Below are 7481 nucleotides of genomic sequence, written 5' to 3'. Positions count from 1 at the left end.
GGTGATCTTTATCGTTTCGTTTTTGTGCTGGATCGATTTAGTTGTTGTGATTAATTTCGTTGATAGTTTAGTTCCCGATATCTCTAGTCCGGTTGATTATCACAATGTTGATTATCACAATGTTGAAAACTTATCACAATGTTGCTGTGATATTTAGTTGCTGTGATTGATTTCATTGTTGATTATCACAATGTTGAAAACTTATCTACTTTTTGCCCCCTACAGCAAGCAATAAAGTAATTCAAGTAGTCGTCCATTGAGATATATATGAGTTATTACAATGTGAGAAGAACAATTCTCAAACTATAAATTTTATTAAAAATGAAAAATGAAACATAAACGGGTTTGAATATAATAAGTCTGGATAGTTCAATTTCCATATTTATTTTATTCCAGTATATTTTCTCATATACAACCAAAGTTTTTTTGCGAGGTATAACAAAAGTTTCTTTTCTTATTTCCAGCCCCCTTCAATATTTTTCAGAAAGGAAATGTTCATCGCTGTGTTCCATGGTCGAGACTATCTCGCTTCTTTTTCTCCATCCAAAAACTCTCTAATCATTCCATCAGATATGCATATGCGCTAACCACCATTGAATACTTCTCAAGCCATCCCCAAGTAGTATCTTATAGTACAGCCAACTCTAAGAACTGTCCCAAAAGGCCAAAACATCACCTCGTTCCTTGCTAACGTGATTAGTGTGCACGCTGCCGCAGATTGCCTGTCTATTTGTATGCTCGGTTCGGCCTGCTACACACACAAATGCACAACAGTAGCAAGTACGTGAACTTTTCTTGTTTGTAGATGGTTCTGGAAAACAGCAGAATCTTTACTATACTGCAGATGCATTGTAGCTGGCACTGTAGATGCGAATCCCAACATTTTGGACCATTCGATGGACTATATCAACGGTTCAGATTCTTTCCTATCATTGAGATTCAAATCTTCAAAACTCGTACACTATATAGTAATATAGATATGCTGGTCCTTGCTCAAGATTTGTATAGAGGAGGAATTGAAACATACTGTGTTTAAATAAAACATGATATAGTTGGAGCCAGAGCCCTATATGGACCTTACTGGTTCTTGCTGAAGATTTATTGTACTTTCTACTAACGGTATAAGTTTTGTGATATGTATTGTTATGTTGGTAAAATAGACAACCTAGATTTACACGCAGGATCTCTAATCCAGAGAGGAGGGAGTATAAGATAGCAAATTTACTTGCAATAAAACAGGGGCTGTTAATTGTAGTTTTGTTTTGGTCTGCAATTGCATATACGGACATTTCTTTAATTACCACAAGATCTAAACCAGGATAAGAGCAAAGAGTAATCAGATCTGAACTGAAACTAGCTAGGAGCAGAGCACATTTGTGTAGAAGCAGAGTGCATGAAATATGGGGCTTTTCTGGATGCTGCTGTTCTTGGTAGGATGAACAAGTGGCACCTTGTAGGGTCTTGATTGGTTATGTTGCAAACTGAATATGTAGCTGCTAGGACCCAGTTTCCAATCTAGTCTGTAGTAGTGACATGCTAGTTTAGCACATACTGCTTGTAGTGGGTAGTAGTGGAATGCTATTTTAGATGGTCTATTACTATGTAGGACCTTAATTGGTGGAGTCTCAACGCTGAACTGGGTAGTAGCTAGGAGTCAATTTCTTTAATCCTAGTGTAGCTGCTCTCTTAATGCTTCTCTGTAGGTTCTTAATTGTTGGTGTCTCAAAAACTGAATATGTTTTCATAGCATAACTTGAGGGATAGTTTGTTTAGTAAAGTGCGAATTTAGCTATCCCTTACTATATAGATGATTGATCTTTGTCGAAAAATATGTGGATGATTGATAGTACGCTTCCTGTTTCTGCACACAGTGCACTCTGTTATGAACTATATGTATGCTGCACTTTCTTCGTCCGAGTGCATCGATGTAGACGTTTTCCTGCTTGTTGTTGGGAGTGAAAATAAGAACCTCTTCTCCCTGGTTAGCAGTAAATACTGCATGCGCAATGCCTGCTGTTTTCTCTTCTGAAATTTATGAATGTCAGTGGATCAACATCTATGTGCCATAAATTGCATTTTCCCTTTTTGCTGCTAGTGCCCATTTTGAGTAATTGCTTAGAGGGATGATCCTGTGTGAGCTGGTGGAGTGATTTGTTTTCTACATAAAGCTCTTTAGTCAGGCTGGTTTTCGTGAAATACACATGAAGCTTCACCAGCTCCTGTGGGTGTGGGATCCATGTGACATGTGACATTGCATCCATGTCCACCTGGGATAATGATTTTGCAGGTACCCCGAGAGGCCCTTGAGTTTGCCGGAATGTCGATTAACTTCCGTTCCGGCAAATTCGGGTACTCCATATGTCCTATTTTCAGCAAAGGTCATGCTGAAATTTTCTGTGAATTTTAGCATGACTTTGCTAAAAATAGGACATATGGGGTACTTGTGACAAATGCATGGGCCGGGGTATCGTAGTAGTTAATTAAGTAGGATCAAGTGCCCCGGCGTACTTGTGACTAATGCCTAAATGATAAAACCGAAATGATGAAAGCTTAGGCTTTTAGGGTGCCTCGGTGTCGAAAAACCCTCAATGATAAAAGCTTAGATTTTAGGATGCCTCGGTGTCGACAAACCCTAAATGATGAGACCATGATCTTGTTCCTTGACAATAACCAACTTTTTGACCAAACTTTGTTTCTATTTAGAGAGAAACATGGCCCACAACGATGAGGCCGGGGGTTCGGGCGGCAAGGCATTCTGGGAGCTGTCCCAGGAGATGGAGGAACAACCTCACTTGTATGAGGCCGCCGCCTTCCCCACCGATCCTGAGACCACTGATGGTGCCGCCGAGGATGACCACACTGATGCCACCACTGATGGTGCCGCCGAGGATGCCACCACTGATGATGGCGGCGCACGCACAGATGGCAGCCAACCGAAGAGGCAACAGAAGGACTGGCGCCCGACCGTGCTCCACACCCTCAAGGAGGAAGTTACTGAAGTGGACTCCAACGGGAATCCAACGGCGCCCGAACGAATAGTCAAGGGGTACTCGCTTCAGCTCGGGTGCATTGCCCGGAGCACCGTCTCGATCAACACCGAGAACCTGAGGCATCCTGACAGAGGGAATTTGTGCAACCTCCTCTTCACGAAGCTGCACGAACGATACAAGTTCCCCGCTGAATTTGCAAACACAAGCCTCAAAGGGAATAAAGTGAACAATGCTGCCCTCACGAAGATGAGCAAGGCCCTGTCTACTTGGAAAAGCAATGTGAAGAGAATGATCGAGAAAGGTGAGAGTTATCAGAAGATCAAGGAGAAAAATCCTTCGATCACCGAAGATGACTACAACGACTTCAAGATCAATTGCTCGAGCACCGCAAACTCCCATTGATAAAAGCTTCGAGAGAAACAAGGAGCTGAACATAGGGGAACACACACTCGGTCCCGGCGGTTACAGAGTGGTGGAGCCTATATGGGACAAGGAGGAGGCGGACCGTGCCGAGCAAGGCCTACCGCCCCTCTTCGATAAATACGGTGACAAGCAGACCAGGAACTTTGTCAGGGCCCGGTTCAAGAAGGACCCGAAAACAAAGGAGCTTACCACGGATCCGAAGACCAGGCAGCTTGAGCTTGTTCTGGTAAGGAATACACCCCCGCATAATTAGCTCCATATGGTTGCATTCTAATTAATGAAGCCAAATTTCTAAATGGTTCACATTCCTTCCGCAAGCGACTGAAAGCAGTAGCACGGGGTCGACTAAGAGCAACCCTTGGGACACCACTCTAAATAGGGGGTTGAATGTAATGAAGAACAAGGATAAGCTCAGTAAGCCGACGTCAGCTGGTCGTGTGGCCGGCAAAGGCTTGTCGACAAAATGGGGGTCATACTATACCGCTGGTGTGCGGAAGGAGAAAAAGACCAGCTCGGAAAGCCAGGCGCGAGAGGTTCAAGAACTCAAGGCACAGGTGGCGCGGATTCCGGAGATTGTCCAAGAGCAAGTGGAACAACGACTCGGAGCGACGATCACCGCCATTGTGCCTACCTTGATCTCGGGGTTGAGTGCGTGGATTGCGGGCGGCCAACAGGGGCCGCCCCCGATTCCTAGCTTCACGGCTAGCAACTCGCATAATGCGATGGCGGGGCCATTGGTGCCTCCGGCGGAGGCGGCATTGGTGTCTCCGATGCCGGCACCCGGGTGTACGCCGGCCGGCACCTCTACAGCAAGCGGCCCCTCCGTCAACTGCACGCCCGCCGTTGTTGGTGCCTCTAGATTAGCCGAGCTCGACGTCATCATACGGTAACTAATTAAGCCTCTCTCGGCCGAGGACTTCATCTCCTTGCCTTTGACTGGGCATCCCTGACGCCCTACATGTTTTCGCAGGGCGCCGCCGACGTTCCGTGCACTCTCCTCCACTTCGTGAACAACGAGTTGGTCGATGTCGCCAAGGGCAAAATAGTTCAACCGGGCAACCCCTTGTTCCACGGTACCCAGATGCCACCCAAATTGTTTAGGGTTCAACTGGTTCGGGTGCTGCCAGGCTGCGACGAGTTGTTACCTCCGATTCGACCCGTCGGGGCCGACGATGATGACGTGATGACCCTCAGCGCATGCTTGAGCTGGCCCCTGCTTTGGCCGAAGAGCCAGATTCGTTTGGGGGCGGGGGACACCACCCCAAAGACAACACCGCCAGTCGTGTCGGCGCCAAGTCGGCCCCATGGCAAGACCGCCGCAACGGTGCCGGACATCCCTATGCCACTGGATCCAAACATGCATATGGCACAGGATCAGAACGACGACGATGACGACGATGATACATTTCGCAATGTCGATCAGTACTTTGCCGATCATGGGTACGATGGCGACTTCATGGGGCCTCCTTCTCAAGAACCAAAGCCAACAAAAGACGTGTGCGATCTAGCTGGTACCACGGAGAAGCCAAGTTGCAACAGGCGCCGTCTGGCGTTCAGCTCTCAGGAGACGCCTCCAGCTGCCGACTTCACCGAGCCTCAGATAGGCGAGGTGCGAAATATTATCAGCCCCAACACACTCAAGAAGGCGGTCTGTGAGCAAAACTCGGTCCCATTACAGGAGTAGAAGGCACGCAAAAGAAAGACTAAGAAGGGTGCGAGCCAGCCGGCACAGAGTACGATCCGTGCTCAGGACGGGCCACCTTCACCGCAGGATATCTCGAGGAGGGTGCATGTGGCGGGTAGGGCGATGCTACCGACAAATATGCTCAATGCTGCAACCGGTGCTATGCAGAGTCTGCATGACAGTGTTCTTTCTTTGGAGAAGCGGCGTCTTAGGGAGAAGGATGTGGCATACCCAGTTTTCGCGGCCAAGGTGCCAGAGGGCAAGGGCTTTGTGGATAACTCCATCGGGCGTACGATCGTCCTGCGTTTTGATGACATCCACGCTATGTTGAACCTTCATCCGCTGCACTACACCTTCGTTCGGCTATTTTCGCTGAGTATGGAGATGCGGATCATTCGCGACAAGACCCCGGACATCGTGATAGTCAACCCCTTCTACATGCGTGCCAAGATCTTGGGCAGCGCTGGGGACCGGCAAGTCGCGAGTTCTTACCTCGAAGGCGTCATTCTGGCAAACCAAGATAAGGATAACTTCCTCGTGCCTTACTTTCCCGAGTAAGTCCTCCCCTCAACCGGCCCGTAACATATGAATTCTTACATTTCGATCGTTTTTCTTTTAACATTCCGTGTTTTCTGTAGTGACACACGTTGCACGCTCATCCTCCTAAGCCCCAAATATTCCATGGCCACGTATTTCGACCCGGACCGTCAGTCGAACGTAGACTACACAAATCTCAAGAAGGTTCTTGATGATGTTCTCCCCGGCTACGCCAAATCTGGAGGCACCTTCACCAGGCCTATTCGTAAGTACGGCAAGCATGTGTTCTCCCACAATACGACGTTCTGCTGTGTCAAGCAGCCGCCTGGCAGTCAGAAGGGTGCCTACTACGCCATCCATCACATGCGGGCGATCGTACGGGACCATCATCAACTTTTGCTACCGAGTAAACTCAAAGATTGGGCAAAGAGCGTGTCGGCAATCCAGGACGCGGACCTCCGACAAGAATTCTTTCGCATCCAGTCGGAGTTTGCGGAAATCATCCATCAAGATGTCCTTCGTACCTCGGGGCAGTTCTACCTCAACAATCAACCGTCCAACAGTGACATCGACACAATGCTACAAATGCAGGCTGACAACGACCGTTATTTCATGACTCCCACGATAGACGGCGGCTTCGTCCATGCTCCGGTCCCTTGAGTCGAGTCGAAAGCAGTGATGCTGTGTCTAGTTCTGAAACATCGATTGTCTCATGTTGTAATTAAACTTTAATGAACTTGTAGTATGTCTCTTTGGTTTCGAGAGTCGTTCAACTTAGATGTAATCGATGCTATTAATGTCTTGCTTTTCTCTTCCGATCGTTCTGTTGCATACTTATATATTGCTTATGTATTGTCTGTGAATTGGTACTAACGTTTCATTTGGCTAGTGCATAGCGATGCCGACGTATGTCGTGTACAAGGGTAAGGTTCCCGGAGTCTATGATGACTGGGAGGAGTCTCGGAGACAGGTTCACCGATTCAGCGGTAACAGTTACAAAGGGTACACCACTAGGGCCGAGGCCGAATCTAGATACGCCCGCTATCTAGCGGGAGAGGGGAGGGAGTGTTGGAGGAACCGGATGAAGACGAGTTTCATCGTGATGATGCTCATCGTGATGACCGCAGCTCTCTTCTATGTGATGGTAGTTTAGATGATCGATATCGACTTGTAATGTGAAGACAAACTCGCTACTCGCGGTCTCGAGACTTGTAATATAATGTTCTATCTTTGTTCGGAGACTAATATGATGAATTGTATTCGGAGACTAATATGATGAATTGTATTCAAAGACTAATCTTCTATTGTATTCAATGAATCTGTTGTTGATGTGTGCTGTCTATATTTTGTCAAATTATACATTTTGTAACCTGTGCAAAAAACAGAAAATAAAAAATAAAAAAAACCTAATATTCATACTAATGGCGCATCACATGACAGTGCGCCATTAGTATGACAAAGCATACTAATGGCGCGTCACTAGACAGTGCGCCATTACTATGCTGCGGTTACTAATGGCGCATCTCGTGGTCGTGCGCCATTAGTATGCCAAAGCACCTGGGTATACATGGCCCCTGGGAGGCATACTAATGGCGCATCGTATCCTATACTAATGGCGCACCAGTGGTGCGCCATTAGTATACCAGATACTAATGGCGCACCACTGGTGCGCCATTAGTAAAAATTACTAATGGCGTGCTAGTAATGGCGCACCAATGATGCGCCATTAATGGCCAAATTAGGTGCGCCATTAGTAGCGGTTTTTCTAGTAGCGACAAGATAGGGACTCCTCGATCTTCGTGCTGCCTTTTTGGCCATGTATCAAGCCAACACGTGTGACGGGATGC

This window comes from Triticum aestivum, chromosome 3B (genome assembly GCF_018294505.1).
Source record: "Triticum aestivum cultivar Chinese Spring chromosome 3B, IWGSC CS RefSeq v2.1, whole genome shotgun sequence".
NCBI classification, from domain to species: domain Eukaryota; kingdom Viridiplantae; phylum Streptophyta; class Magnoliopsida; order Poales; family Poaceae; genus Triticum; species Triticum aestivum.
Note: the sequence above shows the minus strand (reverse complement) of the source record.